Source organism: Diabrotica virgifera, chromosome 1 (genome assembly GCF_917563875.1).
Source record: "Diabrotica virgifera virgifera chromosome 1, PGI_DIABVI_V3a".
Classification (NCBI taxonomy): domain Eukaryota; kingdom Metazoa; phylum Arthropoda; class Insecta; order Coleoptera; family Chrysomelidae; genus Diabrotica; species Diabrotica virgifera.
The window spans coordinates 42,563,329-42,572,244 of NC_065443.1; positions in this window are offsets into that span (position 1 = coordinate 42,563,329).

The following is an 8,916-nucleotide window of genomic DNA, read 5'->3' on the forward strand; positions in this document are numbered from 1 at the left end:
AAACACAACTCCGGGTCTATAAAATAATAATCAGGCCCATAGTAAGTTATGGCTGTAAAACATGGGTGGTGACACAGAAAACTGCCAATGCATTAGATGTGTTTGAAAGAAAAATATTACGTAGGATACTGGGCCCAATAAGTGAAAATAACAACTGGCGAATTAGGTATAATAGAGAAATATACGAGCAATATAGCGAACCAACTCTAGCACAATACACGAAACTGCAGAGGTTACGGTAGGGAGGGCACGTGGTCCGCATGCATGAGAATAGAATCCCCAGAAAATTGCTATATGCAAGAATGCAGGGAAAAATACCTGTTGAAAGACCTAAAAGGAGATGGTAAGACGAAGTCGATGAGGATGCCAGGAACTTCCTGGGAACGCGTTCATGGAAAAGAACAGCGGTAAATCGAAATGATTGGAGAAGCTTGTTGAAGGAGGCCAAGGCTCGATTTGGGCTGCAGTGCCGTTGGATGGATGGATGGTTAAATGTGATCGTGCAGTAAAGCCCAGAATTTCAATAGATAATGTTTCAAAGTGAATAGTAACCTTTAACTACTGACGTGGATATTTTAGGACGTAGACTCTGACATGTGGTGTGTCATACCGTTGCCTGTTCTCCTTTGTTTTCAATATGAATATGTCTTATATCACCGTATTTGTTTTTTTACATCAACTACGGAATAATTCTTTACATCGCTGTAAAATAAAATAGTGCTCTAAATAAAATAAACTTAAATTTTTCAAGAAAATAATTATATTATCAAGGCATGTAATGATATATGTATATTACTAAAAGAATGGTGGAGGTTATACATGGTGGAGGTATAGAGGGTTCGCTAAACTCAGACAAAATGGGCTAGTGATTTTAGTAAGTAGTTTTGCCAATTTGGTAAATTTGGCAAAAAAATAATTACTAGATAATTAATAATTACTAAATAGGTAGTAATTTTTCCAATTTTGGCAAAATTGGCCAAAAACAAAAAAATTACCTACTAAAACTACTGGCCAGTTGTGTCTGAGCTTAGCGAACGGACTATACCTTTATAACCTGAATTACACCCGATATATTACCTGTTAAAGAAGATTTGACAAAATCGAGGTTGTTACTACTTAATCAAGCCATTAAGGCTTTTTCATTTAAAAGTGCGTGGGTGATTAATGGAAATGTTTATGTTAATTGTGAAAATGTCGTTCATAGAATTTCGGATGAATCCGATATTAATCGATTAAAAAAATAGTTCTGGTGATATATATATCAATATTGTTTACTGGTCAAAACTGTAAGTAATACCTAATGAATTTTCCTTTTTATATAGACCCTGTTTTGATAATTTACGACTAATGTGGTTTAACATCCAGTTATTTATCTTTTTGTTTGTTTATAATCTTATTTAATTTTCATTATAAGCTGTTCTAGCAATGTGACACATGTGTTTCATATTAGCTTATAAAAAGCATATTTAGAGCCAATATAGTTAAACGTAGGTTTTAAGCTGTTTTTGTCACTTATAAAATAAATAACATCATAGTAATTAGTATATAATGGCAATAAATAATTTCAGAATTGGTCATCTGAATGTTCGCTCTTTATTTTCCAATTTTAATGAATTTGAAAACTTAATTGAAGAGAAAGATTTTGATATTATATTATTATCGGAGACTTGGTTAAATTCTATGGATAATACAGCTGTTTTTAATATTCCTAACTATCACTTTATTAGAAAAGATCGTCTAGGTAGGGGCGGAGGTGTGGCGGCTTACATTAAAACACAGTATTCCGTGGAAATTCTAAATTTCGATTTTTCTATTAATGCGCAACTTGAGTTTTTGGTATTTAAATTAAAAATATTGAATAAAACTTATGGAATATGTGTGTTTTACAAGCCACCTAAGCTTAATTTTAATAGTTTAATTCCTGATTTTGACAACATTTTTTCATATCTTTATCCAGTTGTTGACGACATTTTTTGTTTAGGTGATTTCAATATTAATCTCTTCAATCTTCAAAATCCATTGATACCTCTTTTTGAAAATTATAATTTTGAGCAGATCATTGATGAACCTACACGCATCTCTGGAAAAGTGAGCACACTGTTAGATCCAATTTTCTTAACCAATAAATCGTTAGTCGTTAAATCTGGAGTATTTTCGGCAGATACTATTTCTGATCATAAACTAACCTATTGTGACCTAAGCTTGCATAAAATAACTAAAACACCCAAAATTATAAAACATCGTTCTTTTAAGCACTTTAGACTGGACAACTTTTTACTCGATTTACAACAATTGCCATGGGATGATATAATTTATGAAAATAATATTGAAAAGAAAGTTGAAATTTTTAACAATTTAATTATAAGTTTATTTGATGTTCATGCACCTTTTAAAGACTCATTAGTAACCAAACACAAAGCTCTATGGCTAAGGGAAAACGTAAAAATGATTTTAAAACAAAAAGAACGAGCACTGCAAAAATTTAAAAACTCCAAACTTCAATTGGACTGGATAGAGTACAAGCGTTTGAGAAATTTGGCGGTTGCCGCAGTCAGACGAGAAAAGAAGAAGTACATAGACTCTTTTACGGGTAATACAAAGCAGCAGTGGAAAGCTTTAAAAAATCTTAGCATATGCCCCAATAAAAATAATGAAATACCTTCTAGTTTATCTGAACCTAATGACATCAACCAGTTTTTTGCGACGTTCTTACAACAAAAATCCAACTGTACTGAAAGAATTAACTTTTATGACAATAATACTTATGAAGAAAATTTAAAATTTTCATTTAAAATGGTGACTGTATATAAAGTTAATAAAGTTCTTAATTCAATACAAAGCAATGCAACCGGTATGGATGAAATTTCACCTCTTATGTTAAAATACTGTAGTCCGTTCATTGATAAATACATAACACATATTATAAACTGTTGCATCGAGATAAGCTATTTTCCAGACCAATGGAAAATTTCTGTAGGAAGGCCACTCCCAAAGTCATCTAACCCAACAAGTTATAATGACATTAGAGTTATAAGTATTCTCCCTGCTCTGTCAAAAATATTTGAGAAGGTACTTTATGAACAAATGTATGACTATTTTACTATGAACAACATATTTCCAAACTCACAATGTGGTTTTCGTAAAGGTTTTGGAACATCAGTAGCACTAACGAATGTTTTGGATGATATCTTTAGAGCATATGACAATAAAATGTGTTCTGCTTTGGTACTTTTGGATTTTTCTAAAGCGTTTGATACTATTAACCATGAGTTGCTGGTAGCTAAACTTAAATACTATGGATTTTGCGAAGAATCATTTTTGCTCATTGCATCTTATTTAAGCAATAGATTTCAGTCAATTTTCTCTAATAATAAGTATTCTAATAGAGCAGAAATACTTGCTGGCGTTCCTCAGGGTTCGATATTGGGTCCTTTGCTATTTCTTATTTACACGTCTGATATATTGAAATCTATAAAATATTGCAAACTGCAAGCGTTTGCTGACGATACCCAGATTTATGTATGTTTTGAATTAGAGCACTATAAAGAATTTCAGGAGTGCCTTAATCAGGATGTTCAGATGATTTATAAACTTTCTTTGGATCATAATTTAAAGCTAAACCCTGACAAATCGTGTGTTATGATTTTTGGTAATCAAAGTAAAACAGAGTTTCTTAAAAAAAATTTAAGTATTTTAATTAATAATTCCAAACTAAACTTTGTAGAGAAAAACAAAAACTTGGGCGTTATTTTAGATGAACAGCTTAGATTTAAAGAACATGTAAAAAAATTAGTTCAATAATCATTTTGTTCTCTAAAAATATTATATAATAATAGACATGTCCTAAACAAAAAATTAAGAAAAAATTTATGTGAAGCTCTCGTCTTACCTAATTTTAATTACTGTGATTTTATTTATGGTTTTTGTTTAGACAGTGACAGTAAAAACCGTATACAGAAAGTCCAGAATGCGTGTATCAGGCTTGTTTATGGTTTGCGCAAATTTGATCATATATCACATTTATATAAGGATGTTAATTGGCTTAAAATGAATGACCGAAGAACTCTTCATTTTGCTACCTTTTTATTAAATATAATAAATAATCCTACTTCACCAACTACGCTTAGGGAACGCCTTATATTTCGTAACGATATACATAACCTTAACATCAGAAACAGGATTAAACTAACAATGCCTCAACATAGCACCGCTATATTTCAGAGATCTTTCTCATATAATGCTGTTAAAATTTTTAATTCCATTCCTAATGATTTCCTCCCATTAAATATAAATACCTTTAAAGTCAAATATAAAAAATACCTGTTACTATCCGACAAGCCAGAGGTGGCGCGTGACCTTGAGCGAAAATACACGGCGACAAATGCAGAATACGAGAAGGTCAGCCGCCAGTGCTCGCTTGTCGCATTGTAAATATGTCATAAAAAGTAATCTTAAATCTTAAAAAACCAACTAAATTGTTAAATTTTAATTTATTAGCTAATTTGTAGACCAAATAAAATATTTATTCAATGTTATTATTAATTGTCAATCCGTAATTTTCTTTTATCAGTATAAATTAACATAAAAGCCTTTGTGTAACTTATCATGTAAGTGACAAAAAATATAAATGTATTAGGGTTCTGGTTTGGTTCAGTTGAGTAGCCTTGAGCTAGACTTGCGCCAAACCAGGACATGATAGGCAACATTTTTTTTTTGTTATTGTGACTGACTGTAATTTTTTCCCCTTAAATAAAGTCCTTTATATTATTATTATATGTATAACCAAAAAAAAGTAACACTTAATAGTTTCTAATATATTATATAAAAGGAAGAAATTACTCTTTTAGCTATAGTCTTTGGTTATAATGGTATAGGCAACTCCAATTGCCAACTTTAAAAACATATTAATTTTACTGTCAGATTGCGTCGGCGTGGACTTGTGGATAATATTTATATCTTGAGATATGTCTGCCAGTTTGTAAAATCATAAATCAAGGAGGGCTTTGAAAACTTGAAGCACAATAGAAACTCTTGTCGATAAAGTTCTTTTTTCGAGGTTGTTATTGAAACATTTTAATAAACTGAACCCAGAAAAAATCCCGGCTGCTTTCTTAATGATCTGATGGAGTTCTTGAAGTCTGCTGCGTTGTATAATTTAAAACGAAAATAAAATAAGTAAAGAATGGTTCAGAAACGAGCAGTCACTTTTAAAATGTTTTTTATTTTGATTTTACTTTAACTTCACTGAAAAGAGTAATTTTAAATTGGTAAATGGTGTTTTCCTTTAAGAACTGAAATATTGGCTAACTAAAGAACTTCAAAAATTTTTAAATTAAAATAAAACCTCAGAAAAAATTATTTCTAAAAAAATTGTAAAATAATTGTATTATCTCCTAAACATTTTTCACATAACAAACAAAGGGTATACCAATAATTTCAGTTCAATGTTTTCAACATATTTACATAATAATAAAATGATGGTGGCTTAATTAACAATAATTACTATGGGTATACTATTGCGCCTGTCAGTTTCCACATTTCTGTCTCTATGTCTCTTCTACTTAGCGGGAAACACCTTTTTGTCTATTCTGATGAAGGCCTTCCTATGTTCCTTCTTTATCTGAGAATATACAGGAAGGTTCATTAACTGACTGTAATAACTACAATACCCTAACATCCGAAGCAAACTGATCCCCTAAGGAAAATCCGGATTTGTTCCTGGAAGATGCACACGAGAAAATATTTTCAAAATCAGACATAGCATAGAAAAATCTAGAATCTAATGTAGAACTAATAGACCAGGCGCATCTATAAAAATATTAGTACATTTGGACATTGAGAGGTGACTCAAATTTTTTTGCAGAAATTGCTTGAAAATAACTCAAATGATAATACTTGAGTTATCTTCTCTCTCAAAAAGGTCTGGAACATTGTTTAAATAATCAAAATGTCAAAAAATTAAGGAAAAATTCGATTTTTTTCTTCGTTTTTTTATTATAACTTTAAAAGTATTCATTTCCGAGAAAAGTTGTACTGACATAAAAATTGCGTAATTAAATTTTCTATAATATAGAATTAGTTAAAATTTTAAAAAATAGTCACCCTTGTTGCAAAATAGCAATAATTTCGAAAAAAACCATACAAAAACAAGTATTTGCATTTTACGTTTTTCAACCATTTATGCTACATTTAGGACCTTCATATTTCACTCAGAAAAACTATATAATACATTAAAACGATACTGTAAATTTCATTAAGACTGGTTAAAAAAATTTTGCAAAATAAATTTTGCAATCCAGCTTTCGCAAAAAAAATTCATTTTTTCAAACTGTAACAGAACTGAAAATAAAACAGATAGCAAGTTGAATCTTTTTTGCTTACAGGAGTGTACTGTACCTTTCATTTGCAATTTGCAAAACTAAAATCGTTTAACTACCACGGCGTTAGGATTTTTTTTAAATAAACCTTAATTATTGGTGCTACGCGCAGGACAGCGGATATTTTGCTCTGATTGGGCATTACAATGACCTTTGATAATGATACATTTTAATTTTAATTATATTTCGATATAAATAAATAAATTTGTTTATTGCAAAATTAAAACACATACTCTATTCTTTGAAATAAAAACTATTTTTAGCAAAAATTTTCTTTGTTCATATATTTTAACTTAGAGAATACAAGTTTATTATTTTTAAACATATGCAATTGTTTAAACAATATTTCACAAACAATAATAAAATTTTTGTGAAATTAAAATATTAAAATACAACAAAACATAGAGTAAGAAAATAATATATTAGATAAAGATTGGAAGAACTTTTGGTGGAAATCAACTTGTGTGAATCGAACACCGCTGTCCTGCGCGTAGCACCAAAAATTAATGTTTATTTAAAAAATTTCCTGACGCCGTGGTAATTATTCGATTTAAATTTTGCAAATTGCAAATGAAAGGTTGAGTACACTTCTATAATAAAAAAAAATTAACTTGCTATCTTCTCTATTTTTAGTCCTGCAATATTTTAAAAAATTTAATTTTTTTGCGAAAGCTGTATTGCAAAATTTATTTTGCAAAATTTGTTAAACCGATCTCAATGAAATTTACAGTGTTGTTTTAATATATCATAAAGTTTTTCTGTGTAAAATATGAAGGTCCTAAGTGCAGCATAAATGGTTGAAAAACGTAAAATGCGAATATTTGTTTTTGTATGTTTTTTTTTTCGCAATTATTGCTATTTTGCAACAAGGGTGACTATTTTTTAAATTCTTAACCAATCTTATATTGTAGGACATTTCATTACGCAACTTTCATGTAAGTAATAATATATTAGATAAAGATTGGAAGACATTTTGGTGGAAATCAACTTGTGTGAATCGAACACCGCTGTCCTGCGCGTAGCACCAAAAATTAATGTTTATTTAAAAAAATTTCCTGACGCCGTGGTAATTATTCGATTTAAATTTTGCAAATTGCAAATGAAAGGTAGAGTACACTTCTATAAGCAAAAAAAATTAACTTGCTATCTTCTCTTTTTTCAGTCCTGCAATATTTTAAAAAATTTAATTTTTTTTGCGAAAGCTGTATTGCAAAATTTATTTTGCAAAATTTGTTAAACCGATCTCAATGAAATTTACAGTGTTGTTTTAATATATCATAAAGTTTTTCTGTGTAAAATATGAAGGTCCTAAGTGCAGCATAAATGGTTGAAAAACGTAAAATGCGAATATTTGTTTTTGTATGTTTTTTTTTTCGCATTTATTGCTATTTTGCAACAAGGGTGACTATTTTTTAAATTTTTAACCAATCTTATATTGTAGGAAATTTCATTACGCAACTTTCATGTAAGTACAACTTTTCTCAGAAATAAATAGTTTTAAAGTTATAATCAAAAAAACAATAAAAAAAATCGAATTTTTCCTTCATATTTTGACATTTTGATTGTTTAAACAATGTTCCGGACCATTTTGAGTGGGAGGATAAGTCAAATATTATTATTTAAGTAATTTTCAAGCAATTTCTGCAAAAAAATTTGCGTCACCTCTCAACGTCCATCTCAAAACAGATGCGCCCTGGACTATAAAACTAGAAACATATTTGTGCTTCGTCGAATACTCGAAAGCGATAATGTAGAAAAAATAAAACGGCACAATACCCGAAGGTTGGCTGTATACCATCTAGTTAAATAAAATGAACATGAAGTAAAACTCCCTAGTGTAGTTGGTATATTTAATGAAAATTCTAAAAAAATTTTAAAAATCCAAACGGATTACGTTCAAAATGTTTTTGGACTTATCAATCCATCATCAGTGAACGATAATGTAGAGTTGGAGAATGTAAAGTGGCATAAAATGTGGCCAATACTAAAGAAATATGCACACGTGAACGTCTAATATACCTACTAAAATTAGCTGTAGAACTTTTTTAATGCCAAGTTGGTTAGGTTGAAAACCTTTATCCGATGAGCCATTTGACCTTCCGTTACTCGCGCCTATTTTTGGTGATCGAATACTCGCGCACGGTGCAGAAGACCGGGTCCAAAAATATGGGTCAGCAATATTTAAAAACAAAAAAAAAATTGCACAATTATGTACAATTATATTATTTAACCCTCGTACGGTGGTGCTTAGATTCTTACGTAAACAGCTGTGCGGGCTGAATTTGCACCCCATCCGTATATCCATTTTTTTTATATGTAAACTTTGGGGAAATTGATTTGAAAGATAATTAGGACTTGTTTTTCATATTATGAGACATAATTTTACAAACAAAGTACTCATTTCTTCTTAAAAACAAAATTATCTCTGCAAGACAAACACATGAAATTGTTCACAATGTGGGCAACACAAAGTTTTTACACACAATACAGTTATGCCGGGAATTTTTTTTGACATAAATAACACCGACATTGTCCCATA